General features: G+C 36.6%; 1 protein-coding gene across 1 annotated transcript in view; it reads left to right on the forward strand.

Annotated features, from left to right (window-relative positions):
• LOC103512109 (microtubule-actin cross-linking factor 1, isoforms 1/2/3/5) overlaps positions 1–15689 on the forward strand; it is a 173073-nt gene that overhangs the window by 56826 nt on the left and 100558 nt on the right.

Here is a 15689-nt window from a genome sequence, read left to right on the forward strand (position 1 = left end):
CTATAAAATAGTAGGTAGGTATATTTGTCTAAAAGATACTAGGAGAGAGGGTTTCTGTCACTTCATGTTGATTGAATTCTAGATCTTCAACCAATTAAGTCTCCCATTCTCCCTTTGTAGGCATGAAAAGAAACAAATAATGCCTACTTGTTATCAAGACTATTACTAAAATTCCAAAATAAGTACCTATGTTTGGTTCCTGAATTCATACATTCTCCGTGAAAGTTTAAATAAATCCAATCAGAATCAGTTCAAAAAAAGATCTTTTCTAATTTCTTTACAAACTAAATAGCGGTAAAATATGAAACAATGTTCACTATCTCTTACTGGAGTACAGCTAGAATTTTTTTTTTTTTGATCATTAACTATTTGCTCAAACCCTCTGGTATTCCATTTACGAGTACTAAATCACTTAAGATAGTAGATTGTACTGTGCGATTTACAAGTTGATGTCTGGGTCTTCATGTGTACCTTGAGAGATCTTTTTCTTTTTCCCTTTACCTTTCTACACCCTACACTTTTTTTATATTTTTATTTATTTTAATATGTTGATTGAATTCTAGATCTTCAACCAATTAAGTCTCCCATTCTCCCTTTGTAGGCATGAAAAGACACAAATAATGCCTACTTGTTATCAAGACTATTACTAAAATTCCAAAATAAGTACCTATGTTTGGTTCCTGAATTCATACATTCTCCGTGAAAGTTTAAATAAATCCCATCAGAATCAGTTCAAAAAAGATCTTTTCTAATTTCTTTACAAACTAAATAGCGGTAAAATATGAAACAATGTTCACTATCTCTTGCTGGAGTACAGCTAGAATTTTTTTTGGATCATTAACTATTTGCTCAAACCCTCTGGTATTCCATTTACTAAATCACTTAAGATAGTAGATTGTATTGTGCGATTTACAAGTTGATGTCTGGCTGGTCTTCATGTGTACCTTGAGAGATCTTTTTCTTTTTCCCTTTACCTTTCTACACCCTACACTTTTTTTATATTTTTATTTATTTTAAAAATAAACTGGCTACTATTATGTTTGGTTAGACTTTAAAAAGCCAGATAACTGATAACAATTACGAATACAATGGTAAAAAACATGGATCAAATGGAATAAATCAACTTGAGATTGTGACAATAGCGGCTTTTTACCTTGGAATAATTATTGGCAACGTAGGATCTCAATAAGAAGGAAAGGGTGCGACCAAAAGGAAAAGCTAATGGGATTTGCTACTCACAGCAAGAGGTAGATGATTATGATTAATAGATGAAATCAAGTTTAATTGACAAGAACTCATGGACATGAAAAGTTGAGGGCCATGTACTATTTCACCTACATAATCAGATCTATGATCAAGATGACTCAAAATATGTTCGAGTCAGAGTCAAAATATATCAGTACATTTCCAACCAGATGATTTTCGTTATATTTCTTGGTCCTTTGGGGCTCAAGTTCTGGATCTCAAATTTTGCTAATGTTGACAAATAACATTCTAGTAATCTAGTCACTCCATTTCATCATATCATTGACTTTTACGGACTTGAAACCGAGATTTCTTTGTCGCCTTCGTAAAATTGGTTTATAATACACTCCATTTCATCATATCATTGACTTTTACGGACTTGAAACCGAGATTTCTTTGTCGCCTTCGTAAAATTGGTTTATAATAACATGCTTCAATGGTCACTACATCAGTAGGCTGTAAGGATTAATCTATCAAGGCTGTTGCATAGCTTTTAAAATGCGTTTGTGCTGATTTTTATGATTTTCCAATTGGTAGACTGAGAGCTGACACAGGACGCAAAATTTTGCCTCTGTTTAGAATGTTGAGATCATGAGATAAATATAAAATTAGCACAAGACGGGTGCTGTACCCCTTGTAGATGAAGCGTGATAATTACTTATGGATCCAGGGGTTTATAGTGATTTCTATCGAAAGTAAACACTTGGCTATTATCTCTAAATATCCATACCAAATTTCTTAAAAAATTCCATTATGCTTTCCAAAGTATATCTTCTCTTTGCACAAAGGAAGAAATATCCTATCCTAGTAGAAGAAGTTTACTATCACCCTATAGAGGTTAAAGACCCCAGACTAGACCCTATACCTGACCCGTCAGTCTTTGGATCATTGATTCCTATATTTGAACCAAGGTTTGCACCTCAGCCAGAGTTCCGACATATTTGATGTATGCGGTCATTGCTATTTCTAAGGAAGTTACCGCATCCTATTTTAAGAATTATTAAACAGTAATTTATTATTTTAAAAATCAAACGTTACTACACGGCTTGATTCTCTAATTCTCTAGCACCTCTAGCCCGGTTAGAGAAGTTCCTATAACTGACTTATGTGTTTTGTCTGACCTTAAACCTGGGTTACTTGAGTGCAGGACTTATCTAGTTGAACTCGAAATACTCATAAAACCGTGCGAACTTTGAATTCTTTTTCGTCGACGGAATTTTAACACAAATCAAAAGTTTTGTTTCTGCTGAAAACTGGATAGAGCGAATAGTATTGCTGAAAGTTTACTCGTGAAAATGGCAAGGATTTCAGAATTTGTCAACCCCCATACTCGTAAATTGGTGCAATAAATTGCTGATCTGATGAACCTCTTAGTATTGTCCAACTTCAGTAGAACTTTAAATCCAAACTGCTTATTCTCTCGTTTATTCCAGCGGTAGAGTGTTGGAGTAAAGGAGTTTTGTATGCGAGCAGCATAAGCAAGGTGTATTGTTTATCTTATTCTTTATATGCTGGTCCTGTTCTTCTGGTCCTGTGAAGTTACAGTGACCTCTTCTAGCTTCTTGTATCATCCTCAGATTCCTCAGCCACAATCATAATCCCCAGCAGGAATTTTGTTCAGCATTTCTTGTCCGACTGATACCGTATTGTGATCTTTACTCGCCGAAACACTCTAAGCCTGAAGGTGGAATTCAAATATTTTTTTACTTTTATCACGATCTGCATTTTCTCCTCGACATGTTGTTCAGTTATCGTCTTCAGGTCTTCTATTCCATTGTCCATGGTATGTGCACCCCTTCCGACCTTAAATAGAATGGAATATATCCTGTTTATACTGCAGGAATGAGACTGAAAAGTCCCTTTACTCCCACAGTTTAAACAAGGTCTTGTGTATTTGGTACAGAATAGGTGGTGTTTTTTTCCCTAGGATACCCCTTCCGACCTTAAATAGAATGGAATATATCCTGTTTATACTGCCGAAATGAGACTGAAAAGTCCCTTTACTCCCACAGTTTAAACAAGGTCTTGTGTATTTGGTACAGAATAGGTGGTGTTTTTTTCCCCCTAGGAAATCTTCCATTTCTTTGGTAAAGATAGCAACAAGGGAACACATTTCTCAACGATATTCTTTAAAAGTGTTGTCCAATAATACTGCCAGCAATATTTTGGTTTCAAAAATAGGGTTGTTGTTGATATGTTGATGCCTACTCTTTGCAATTTGGATAACTTACCTAATGAAGACTATATCCAAAACATATTAGCTTTATAGATAGGAAATCTTCCATTTCTTTGGTAAAGATAGTAACAAGGGAACACATTTCTAAACGATATTCTTTAAAAGTGTTGTCCAATAATACTGCCAGCAATATTTTGGTTTCAAAAATAGGGTACATACGTTGTTGTTGATATGTTGATGCCTACTCTTTGCAATTTGGATAACTTACCTAATGAAGACTATATCCAAAACATATTAGCTTTATAGAAATTTGCATTCTGTAATGTACGAGTACAGAATAATTTCATTGTTGGTGTAAATAGATTAGAAGATTAGTACTCTCTACCCTCTGTATTGAAGCACAGAAGAGGATTCAAAGTAAAAGTGCATATGGAGAGAAACACAAATCTTGGCTCTGTAATGTACAGAATAATTTCATTGTTGGTGTAAAGAGATTTGAAGATTAGTACTCTCTACCCTCTGTATTGAAGCACAGAAGAGGATTCAAAGTAAAAGTGCATATGGAGAGAAACACAAATCTTGGCTAATTTTCTCCTTGCGAAAAAAAAAGAAGAAGAAAAAGAACACCTCTGTTTACTCATTAAAATTTCTATCGGCACAGAGAATAAAGGTGTTTGATTGCCGCAGGAGAAGAAGAAAAAGAACACCTCTGTTTACTCATTAAAATTTCTATCGGCACAGAGAATAAAGGTGTTTGATTGCCGCAGGATAATATCTTGGATTTTAGAATTCCTTTAACCGTGAATAGACCACTAGGAACTACAATGTGCAGAAATAATAGTAAATGAACATTGTTAACGTTGGCATTTTCTAAAGAAAGTTGAGAAGAAAAAATGTTTGAAAGTTGAAGATTAGCCTTGCACCTTATCTCTGCTTTTTACTTACAACATCTTCTTGAATCACGCTTGGGAAACCCCCTTAATTAGACGGATTTAAGAAATCCCCCAGACTGAGTACAATGGTGATTTTATTAGGTCAAGGCTCAGACTTCTGAGAAACATTTGATAATCACAATTATGTCATTGTTCTTAGTCCCTTTATGAAATGTATGAAAGTTGAAGATTAGCCTTGCACCTTATCTCTGCTCTTTACTTACAACATCTTCTTGAATCACGCTTGGGAAACCCCCTCAATTAGACGGATTTAAGAAATCCCCCAGACTGAATACAATGGTGATTTTATTAGGTCAAGGCTCAGACTTCTGAGAAACATTTGATAATCACAATTATGTCATTGTTCTTAGTCCCTTTATGAGTACTGTGTCCTTTGAGTTTGAGTCAACTTTTATATTCAGTCAGAGAAGTAAGGAGTATGATGAGTATCACATAATCATGTAGGTACATGTTTTCCGAAATGAACGAGAAATACGCAAATACGTCAAATAGGTACAAGCAAAACAGAAATTTCAATGGAAATGTGGAAAATAGAGAAGTCACTTTCTCATTCTGGGTAATTTCATTTTGTTGTTGAGAATATTTGAGGTGTTCTCTGTGAACATTTGAGATCTCTACTTTGACCTTCGGAAGAAAAGCTTTGACTTGCCGCGTTGTTAGCAAGAAGATTTGAGATCTGTAATTAAATCTTTCAAAGAAAAGCTTTTGACGCAATAATACCGCAGCGCGCGGCGTCAGTAAGTACACGAGTAACAAGTACTTTGCGAAGAGTAAAAAGTGTTTGTTACCACTTCAAACACAAGGTATCAAGTTCCTAGTATTCGCCAACTCCTTACAGTGTTTTGTGTTCACGATACCTCGCAATCAGTATTTGCGAGATAAAAATGAGTTATTTCATATTGAGTCATCTGAGAAAATAACATTCGCATTCTTCCGTTGCGCTAACTGAGATTGTTTGGAATCTTGAGCTTAACTCTAACTCAACTTAGATGAAATTTGGTTCTACAACTCCAGATATGATTCATGCCACATGGGTACGTTTGGCGTTTCATGGAGCTATCTGGTTTCGAGTTTCTTGGTCTCTTAGCTGTTAAAATGATTCATGGCGCTGATACATGTAGATTATTGTAGATAATTATGATTATCGGATGTGAATTACATTTCCATGCGTTACGATTACTCTTGAATCCCTTGGTTCAGAAATTGGACTACATAATATCTTCTTTCATCTCCAAAAACGCTACCGTGCTCCTCAATTTTTAGATTCTTCAGTTGACGGCACGGTCCGGGAGCGACTCAGTTGACCACGAATTCTGTCCCCTTAACACATACACGACCGGTGATTCTATTGCTTATTTCTCGCTATGTATTAGGACCGGTGCTGAAGAGGTGAGCTTAACTCTAACTCAACTTAGATGAAATTTGGTTCTACAACTCCAGATGTCCAGATATGATTCATGCCACATGGGTACGTTTGGCGTTTCATGGAGCTATCTGGTTTCGAGTTTCTTGGTCTCTTAGCTGTAAAAATGATTCATGGCGCTGATACATGTAGATTATTGTAGATATTTTTTATCGGATGTGAATTACATTTCCATGCGTTACGATTACTCTTGAATCCCTTGGTTCAGAAATTGGACTACATATCTTCTTTCATCTCCAAAAACGCTACCGTGCTCCTGAATTTTTAGATTCTTCAGTTGACGGCACGGTCCGGGAGTGACTCAGGTAGTCGACCTGTCGACCACGAATTCTGTCCCCTTAACACATACACGACCGGTGATTCTATTGCTTATTTCTCGCTATGTATTAGGACCGGTGCTGAAGAGGGTATACGACCAGATTTCAACCCCGCCACCGATGCTATAGCCGAACTGGTCGTATATGTGTTAAGTTGTGAGTACTGAATAGTTCTTCCCAAACCAATGAGTCAAATGGTACTGGAGATAGGCAGAAATTTGCTCCTATAGTCACCGAGTTGCCTGTAATCTCTCATGAAATATGATTATTGTTCATGACATTGTGACATTGCGAAACGTGAAATTGCAGACAGTGTAATAGTGAATGTGAGACGGTTTTGAATCATGAATCATTGCGTTGGATTGTATTTCTAGCAACATATCGATGGGACGATCATTGCTCCTTGTTTTACCCCTTAGTAAAGATTCAGCGATGTCGAGGTTCATGAGGACTTGGTGTTGCAACGCCAAGGTTCAACAGTATATTTATATTGAGCGTCTGTCTACACTATTAATAGTGCAGTTTGTTAAATAATTTGAACAATAATTGAATTGAATAATATAGGACCGGAAAGTTCTTCACACCTGCAATCCAAACAGAGACTTGCGCATGTTTTAAAACATTCCATATTCACTACACTTCATGTAAATAATACTGCAAACTGCAACTATCTGATTCTACGAGGCTAGAAATTTCTTAGGAAAGTACTCAACTTCTAGAATCCTTGATTCTGAAAACGGCTGATCAATAAGTACTAGGTACGATACAAATTTAATTAAATTACACTCGAGACCAGGTCATTAAATTACATGGTTAGATCTCTAGATAATTAAATGCTCCTCCAGTAAGGAATCAATAAATCTGCCTATCGCCCGGATGATAATAAAGATCCGAGTATCTACTTATCTATGAAACGTATCTTCTGCTGGCATTTAACTTTATTAGTGCCTGTCTTGTATGAATAGGTATTCCCTATCGTCCCTCCTCTGTATTTTGCTCGGAAAAGATGTTCAGTACGTGTTTTCCCTTATTCTTTAATTTTTTCTGTGGTCATGAACCTAACGCAGTGCTACATCAGTATCTTCAGTACATATTTTACTAGTATCTACTTCCATCTCCATATCGCCCTATGTACCTATTTATCCGTGAACTCTGTGTTGAAGTAAGGTGTAGACTCAATAGAATACTATAGGTGTAGACACATAGAAGACTCAGTATTGATAAGAGAACCAGTAATTACTTCTCACCTCTCTGCTTTGTTTTCCCGATCCTCTACAATAGTGGCTCTGAATGTGCTAGGATAATCAATTTGAGACCTGACTCCTGAGAGGCGAGAGGTATCAGAATATGCCTCATTATACTGAACTTACTTACTTACTTACCCATTCTTTGAAGATGTTTGTATTCTTCTTGTCGGTCATTCCAGATGAACAATTCATTCTAAAACAGTGATGTTTTCCAAACTTTTTGGACACCTTGTGGGCCAAGTAAAAGCCATATTATAAGATCGCTGATATCAAAGAGAGTCGGTCTTATTCTTTCGAGTACCCATTCTTTGAAGATGTTTGTAATCTTCTTGTCGGTCATTCCAGATGAACAATTCATTCTAAAACAGTGATGGTTTCCGAACTTTTTGGACACCTTATGGGCTAAGTAAAAGCCGTATTATAAGATCGCTGATATCAAAGAGAGTCGGTCTTATTCTTTCGACGCATCTCTTATCTAGAGCAAAGGTCTCATCCATTTGATCTATTCTTTAATTATTAATTTTATCAAGTAATCCTATAGGCTACCGAATTATGGAGGTCATTTTCCAGGTGTTTTATTAAATAAACTATTGGTTTAGTAAACTGTAGAACTCACTCAGAAAGCCCTTACAGAGTCGTAGCGCTATTTATTTATTTATTTAAACACTTGAACGGGCGGACCCTTTGCTAACTAAATACACAATCAGCCCTAACTAAACCTATTCCAAAATACCAACAAATTTCCCTTTTATTTGTGAACCGTTACCAAATAAGCAAGTGAATAGTTGATCCCATGGGATCTGTGTCAACAAATTTCCCTTTTATTTGTGAACCGTTACCAAATAAGCAAGTGAATAGTTGATCCCATGTGATTTTTCCGAATCGAATGGTGAAACTTTTAGAACTGTCCGACTTACAGTTGAGAAGTTTCATGTAATAGAAAGTCGTGTGATGTTCAAATGGTGCTACTTTTAGCACTCTCTGACTTACAGTTGAGAAGTTGCGGGTTCGATACTCCCCGGTGTCAACAAATTTCCCTTTTATTTGTGAAATGTAATAGAAAGTCGTGTGATGTTCACACCAGATTTTTTAATGGAAGTTTCAAAAAAGTAAATAACCGCGCCGCACCCTGTAGACCTACCTACTCAAAATTCATTGGAGATAGCGTTCTAGAAGTGTGCAAATTTTATTGCAAATTTTCAAACCCTCTCCTGAATATTCGAAAGGACAAAGTAATCAGAATAATTAAAGAGTGGAGGCGGTGATTAAAATATTATTACAGAACTGGACGCTGAAACAAAAACGTCAAATTCATGTTAAGGTAACACAAAATTCAAATTTCAAAAATCATAAGCACACAAAGCATTAAAGAATTTTGGCGAAAAACGAGAGCAATTCTTTTAAATAATCAATATGTATAATCATACTTTGTTACAAAACTAATTTCAAATTCAGCAAAATTTATTTTGTAAAAGCTTTGTAAATTTTTTGTATGCAACACATTTGTCAAAAAGTATCAAAAGTCAAACTTATCTTTTTTTTTTTTTTTTTTCATCATCAATGTGTTTTATCAAATTAATAAACTATTGGTTTAGTAAACTGTAGAACTCACTCAGAAAGCCCTTACAGGGTCGTAGCGCTAGATTTTGATATCGAAAGCTATGGTTTTATCAAAAGTCTATATGGCGAAAGACTGCATTTATTATCCTTTCAGTCTTGCATTCTTCTTCGACACGTAATGAGAATAAAAGGGCTGAATATTTATTTATTTATTTAAACACTTGAACGGGCGGACCCTTTGCTAACTAAATACACAATCAGCCCTAACTAAACCTATTCCAAAATACAAGATAAAATTGCAAAAATTTTGATATCGAAAGCTATGTTTTGTCAAAAGTCTATATGGCGAAAGACTGCATTTATTATCCTTTCAGTCTTGCATTCTTCTTCGACACGTAATGAGAATAAAAGGGCTGAACTGTAATTTATGTTGATTGGATCCGATACCATCATCAATACGCCAATAGTCCTGCACTTACCGTTTTTACCTGCATATTTGTAAGATGACGTCACGGCCGTATTTAATACATCGGATGGCCAAGTCATGCAAGAATTGAAGCCCCTGTGGGTCCAGGACATTAAATATTGAAAGCTGACATCAATTTTCCCTATGTTTGCCAGAGGATAATTTGATTGAAGAAACAAATGTCTTGTAGGCATTTTTGTAGAACTTTTTCATCGTAAGAAGTCTTTGGAAATACCTCACAAATTGTTGTCCGTGTTTCATTAGATTTGACGAGAATAGAAAGTGTTCAAGTTCTCCATTACTAAATTTGCTCTTGTCGAACAAGTTGTGGAAAGCAGATTATCCTAAAGGTAGGTTTAGACGAAGCGAGTCTACTCGCGCACTTACCTCGCTTCCGCTCCCTCGCGTCGTGTAGATGGGTAAAATCCCCCGAGTTTCCTCACCCCGAGCAGCACTCGCAGCGAGCCATCGTCCTCACAAATTGTTGTCCGTGTTTCATTAGATTTGACGAGAATAGAAAGTGTTTAAGTTCTCCATTACTAACTTTGCTCTTGTCGAACAAGTTGTGGAAAGCAGATTATCCTAAGGTCTTTTGTTTAGAATGTTGAGATCATGAGATAAATATAAAATTAATGCACAAGACGGGTGCTGTACCCCTTGGAGATGAAGCATGATAATTACTTATGGATCCAGGGTTTATAGTGATTTCTATCGAAAGTAAACACTTGGCTATTATTGCCCATAGGATTGAAAACCCAAGTGAACCAAAAAATCTGACAGGAAAGTAGAAGAAGTTTACTATCACCCTATAGAGGCCAAAGACCCCAGACTAGACCCTATACCTGACCCGTCAGTCTTTGGATCATTGATTCCTATATTTGAACCAAGGTTTACACCTCAGCCAGAGTTCCGACATATTTGATGTATGCGGTCATTGCTATTTCTAAGGAAGTTACCGCATCCTATTTTAAGAATTATTAAGATTACTTAGTGTCCGAGTACTCAATTGCTGGTTCACAGTCTTGTGCGGTTGTTTTCAGGTGCATATGAAAAGAAAAAAAATTGGACCGATTGCATACTTTCTCATTACCTTGTATATGTATAGGTTCCCTATACGTAAGGGTAATAGTAAAAAAAATGTGATAGAGAGATGCACTTTGTGCTAAAATACTCGTATGTTTTCCAGGAATTAAAATTAAAAGGGAGTATGGATCCCCCTCTATACACAATGTAAGAAATTATGGAGATATCTTTTTTCCGTGGAAAGGCGTCGGATGGCCCAATATTTCGTCCTCCTAGACCAAACGTCTGCTCTTCCACCCAGTATAAAAGTTCTACAATTGATTTATCATTCATCCATCTAGATTCTAGTTGAAGAGCAATGACTATAACGGAATCAAAGATTATGGAGATATCTTTTTTCCGTGGAAAGGCGTCGGATGGCCCAATATTTCGTCCTCCTAGACCAAACGTCTACTCTTCCACCCAGTATAAAAGTTCTACAATTGATTTATCATTCATCCATCTAGATTCTAGTTGAAGAGCAATGACTATAACGGAATCAGTACTCATAATCATCACCCGCTGCGTGTGCCATGAGAAACTCTTCACTCTTCAGCGCCAGGACCAAGGATCAGAAGTGGCACAGGGCCCTCACGGGGAATTGTGACCCAGAGCTCATAAGGAGGGCCCCCAATGGATTAAGAATCAGTGGCAGAGGGTCTTTATTATTTGTTCAAGTGGTCGCTCATTTCTGAGCCCCTAATATGCTGCGTCTATGATAGAAGGACGCAATCGTGGGTGATCCGACGCTGGTAATTCCTCCTAAAGTTTCACGTCACAGGGTTAGCAGACTAACTTGCAGGTACATACTGGGAACCACAAATGTCTCAGTGTTATGGGGTTGCCGCTAGGACAAAAACATATTCAGAGATTCAGACCCCACCTCACCAGTTAAGGGCTAATTATTTCTCATCAGGCGCTAAATACACCTGATACTCACTGTATACTGTACGAAGTTCTTATAAAAATATGTGAGCTAACTAGTGTCTCTTCACTCAAGATGTTGAGGAATGGCATTTGATTTTATTTGAACTGAATGCAACATCATCGTGCGTGATTCATTGAACATGACATAAATATGATGTAACTTTCGCCTCTGGCGTAAGATTGACAGATCAACATTTCGTCAACAAGATTTTGTTATAAGATTATGAATGAATAATGGTTCTAGATTTATGAATGGGGACAATTAGGAGTGTGAAAACTAACGAGTTGAGTCCCAGTCGAAGTTTTCCCAAAAAGTTCTATGGGATTGTGACTCAAAGGCTAAACTCGTGGGGTTTACCTGAATACGAAAGCTACAGGACTCAGTTCAGCTAGGCAGGTGTCTTGGTTAAAACAGGCAATTTTTGCAGATAGCACATGCACAGTCACTCTCACGATAACCATCACGTCAAATACCACTGTGTTAGTCAATCCTCAAAACAACATAAAACACCGTCTCTTTTATTTGAACTGAATGTAACATCATCGTGTGTGATTCATTGAACATGACATAAATATGATGTAACTTTCGCCTCTGGCGTAAGATTGGACAGATCAAAATTTCATCAACAAGATTTTGTTATAAGATTATGAATGAATAATGGTTCTAGATTTATGAATGGGGACAATTAGGAGTGTGAAAACTAACGAGTTGAGTTTCAGTCCCAGTCGAAGTTTTCCCAAAAAGTTGTATGGAATTGTGACTCAAAGGCTAAACTCGTGGGGTTTACCTGAATACGGAAGCTGCAGGACTCAGTTCAACTAGGCAGTTGTCTTGGCTTAAAACAGGCAACTTTTGCAGATTGCACATGCACAGTCACTCTCACGATAACCATCACGTCAAATACCACTGTGTTAGTCAATCCTCAAAACAACATAAAACACCGTCTCTTAGTAATTAAATAATACACAAGAAAGTGAATATTTTAAATGGCTTCTCCAGGTGAATACTTCTCGAGGATTGTTGCAAAGTAATGCTAAAGAAAGCCAACCCAGAAGTGCATCATAAGAATTCAGAAAGTGATTGTGTGGTCCGCTTCATAAGCAGATTCCTCAGCATTACCATGAATTTCAATTCCTACTTGTGCATATCCCCGGATTTGATTCATCCGCAGTCGTAGCTAGGGTTATTGTTCGATCTGCAAAGTGAACGGATAATCTCATCTACATATCTACGAGAATATGGTTCTAGCGGAGCGAACTTGCAATTCCGTGAACTTCGACCTTCGTAGAATTTTGGGAATATCCCCGTAGGTTTCATCGACGCGAGATGATTTACTGACTTGTGCGGATTATTGAACTTGGCCTGTGCAAATTTATGACCGCGGCAAAGTGAACGGATAATCTCATCTACATATCTACGAGAATATGGTTCTAGCGGAGCAAACTTGCAATTCCGTGAACTTCGACCTTCGTAGAATTTGGGGAATATCCCCGTAGGTTTCATCGACGCGAGATGATTTACTGACTTGTGCGGATTATTGAACTTGGCCTGTGCAAATTTATGACCGCGTTTGGACAACTTTCTCCCGGTTTTATCTCGGATGCAAGACTTTCAGATTGTCGTCCAAAAGTATGACATTTAACCTTCTTCTATGTCTGAATCTTATGAGGATTTCTTTATTTATTGACGTGGTTTTCCAGTTCTCAGATGTGTGTACTCGAAGAAAATATTCTCTAAAATTCAAAGCGTGTGAATTTTTTCCCCGTGGGCTCTTCAGATAGTTTTAAAAAGTTTGAATTTATGACCACACAATTATTTGCATGGTAAAAAGTTTTTTAAATTGTTTAAATAATAAGGAACTTGTGTGAAAAAAAAGCGAATGGCATCTAAAAGAAAACGTCATTCTATTAGTGCCCCCGGTAGCCGCGTGCTATTTCGAGAACTTTCTATTAGCTGTTGCTGAATTGGAATTTCAAGCCAATCTTTGTGCTATTTTAAACTACCTGGGTTAAAAGAAACTTCTGAATTTTGTCCCTTTCAGTCATTATTTGTCAGGAGGTCTCTTACCTATTTCTGGCAAAAGATCTTTTTGTTAATTTGGTACCTACTTCACAAACTAGTTTGGATATTAGGGATCACTAATAACAAATTTAACTGAGCCCATCTCTTTTTATTCATTTGATACTCTTCTTTTTCTAATTTTGACCATCATTTCGCTATTCAAAATACTTGTGTGGGTGGAGCTTTCGCCAGAAACCAACTTCCTGGATTGGCAAGCAATGAAAGTTTCTTCCAATGCCAGGCGTTAAGGAGTTCTTTTCTATCCATTTTCCGTGGCAGATATTTACAAAGCTATAATTTCTACTGTCCTAGCTTCTTGTATAATGCCAGGCGTTAAGGAGTTCTTTTCTATCCATTTTCCGTGGCAGATATTTACAAAGCTATAATTTCTACTGTCCTAGCTTCTTGTATATGACCGACCAGGGGGGGCTCTTAATTGTTATGATTATTGCTTCCTATAAACCTACATGATTGACTTTAACTGCTCCTATTTGTATTAAATTAACTCCGTCTCTTAATTGTTATGATTATTGCTTCCTATAAACCTACATGATTGACTTTAACTGCTCCTATTTGTATTAAATTAACTCCGTTAATGTTAATTATTCATGGAACCATTACTTTTAACGATTTAATAATATTATTAGCATAAACGTGCACTAGATCTGACTCTACGGCGATGGTCGTCTTGGAATTCTTGTATCCCCCAGACATTGTTTTTTGATCTCTAGGTTGTTTTGTTGTTGATGTTTTTTTTTTTTTTTTTTTTTTTTTTTTTTTTTCCCCGGTTTTTTTTTGGTTTATGGGGGGAAAATGCCATTTTTTTTTTTTTTTGATCCTCAGGTTGTTGTTGAGTATACGTGAGGAACATGCCATTGCCAACTGTCATATGCTAGCCTAGGGTGATGCTCTTTTTTTGTCTACCTGATGTGTACTGACCGCGATTATAAGATTAAGTTTATCATGACAAGAACATGTTCAGTGTCAAGAGGAGAGATTGATATTTCGACCACCCATGTTGTGTGTGTGATTGTCGAGTGCGGAAAATAATGAGTTGTACAATCAGAGACGAACTTACCCCATTTGAAAAGGTTTCTTTTATTTCTCCAAGAGTCTGTGAAATTTGGTCCAAGTAGGTGCTCAAAATTCAAAGGGTTACTTAAAACCTCTAAAATTTCAATATTTCCGATGGTAAATTTTGCTAAACGGAGTCGAACTTTTCAAAAACGCGCAACTGAAGCTTCTGGTCCAAGTAGGTGCTCAAAATTCAAAGGGTTACTTACTTAAAACCTCTAAAATTTCAATATTTCCGATGGTAAATTTTGCTAAACGGAGTCGAACTTTTCAAAAACGCGCAACTGAAGCTTATTGAACTTTCGGCGATGCTCACATGTCCTCTAACGTGTCGCATTGGTGACCAAGTGACTTGACATGACACTAGAAGAAATGGGCCGTACTTGTAGACTGTGTTCAAATTCAAATCTACTATCTACCAGTATATCCCATTCTCCCAACATCAAATAAATTAGTCTCATATAGTGATTGATGACAAAAGAAGATCCCTGTCCTCCTACGCGACGCCTAACGCCATGCAAAACTATAAAATACTTTGTTAGAGGAGAAATTGCATTCATGAAATTCCAAAAGGTCATTTAGGTAATTATTAGGCATGCATTAGTGGTTATTATAGTGGCAAAGCACAAGGAAGAAAAGTAAAAGCAAGTGAACCTCCTTTACGAAAAGACATCGGAATTTATCGTCTTGTTTAGGGCAACTGAATTCACAAAGATCACCACAATGTGGGATAAACATTCAACTAGGCTCTATTCATAGTTTTAGAACTGAATATCCAAAACCTCTCCATGATACACCCAATTATTTATTTATAGTTTCATAATACGGTTGGGTGTCAAATAGTCTTGTTGCAAGATCCATAATTTCTTAGAATTATTGTTCTAATCTTACGAACGTATAATTTTAAAGAACAATTGGTCCATTGTTAAAACCCCGTCATTAGGAAATCTAAGGACCTTATATCTTAAATTTTGTTTCTTTAAAAAACTGAGTCTGAGTTGTACAATGTTAGAGAGGTAGGTACTTACTAACACTTGGGTAGAAAGATATAAAAATATCTTAATTCATTTCTTCACTTAATTCAAAGTTTATGCCTGGCGTTAAAAATAAAGTATATTCCATAAATCAATGTAATTAAATCATTAATTTGAAGTCAATCAATTAAAAGATTAGAACT

This window comes from Diaphorina citri, unplaced genomic scaffold, assembly GCF_000475195.1.
Source record: "Diaphorina citri unplaced genomic scaffold, Diaci psyllid genome assembly version 1.1 scaffold35, whole genome shotgun sequence".
In the NCBI taxonomy this organism is placed as follows: domain Eukaryota; kingdom Metazoa; phylum Arthropoda; class Insecta; order Hemiptera; family Psyllidae; genus Diaphorina; species Diaphorina citri.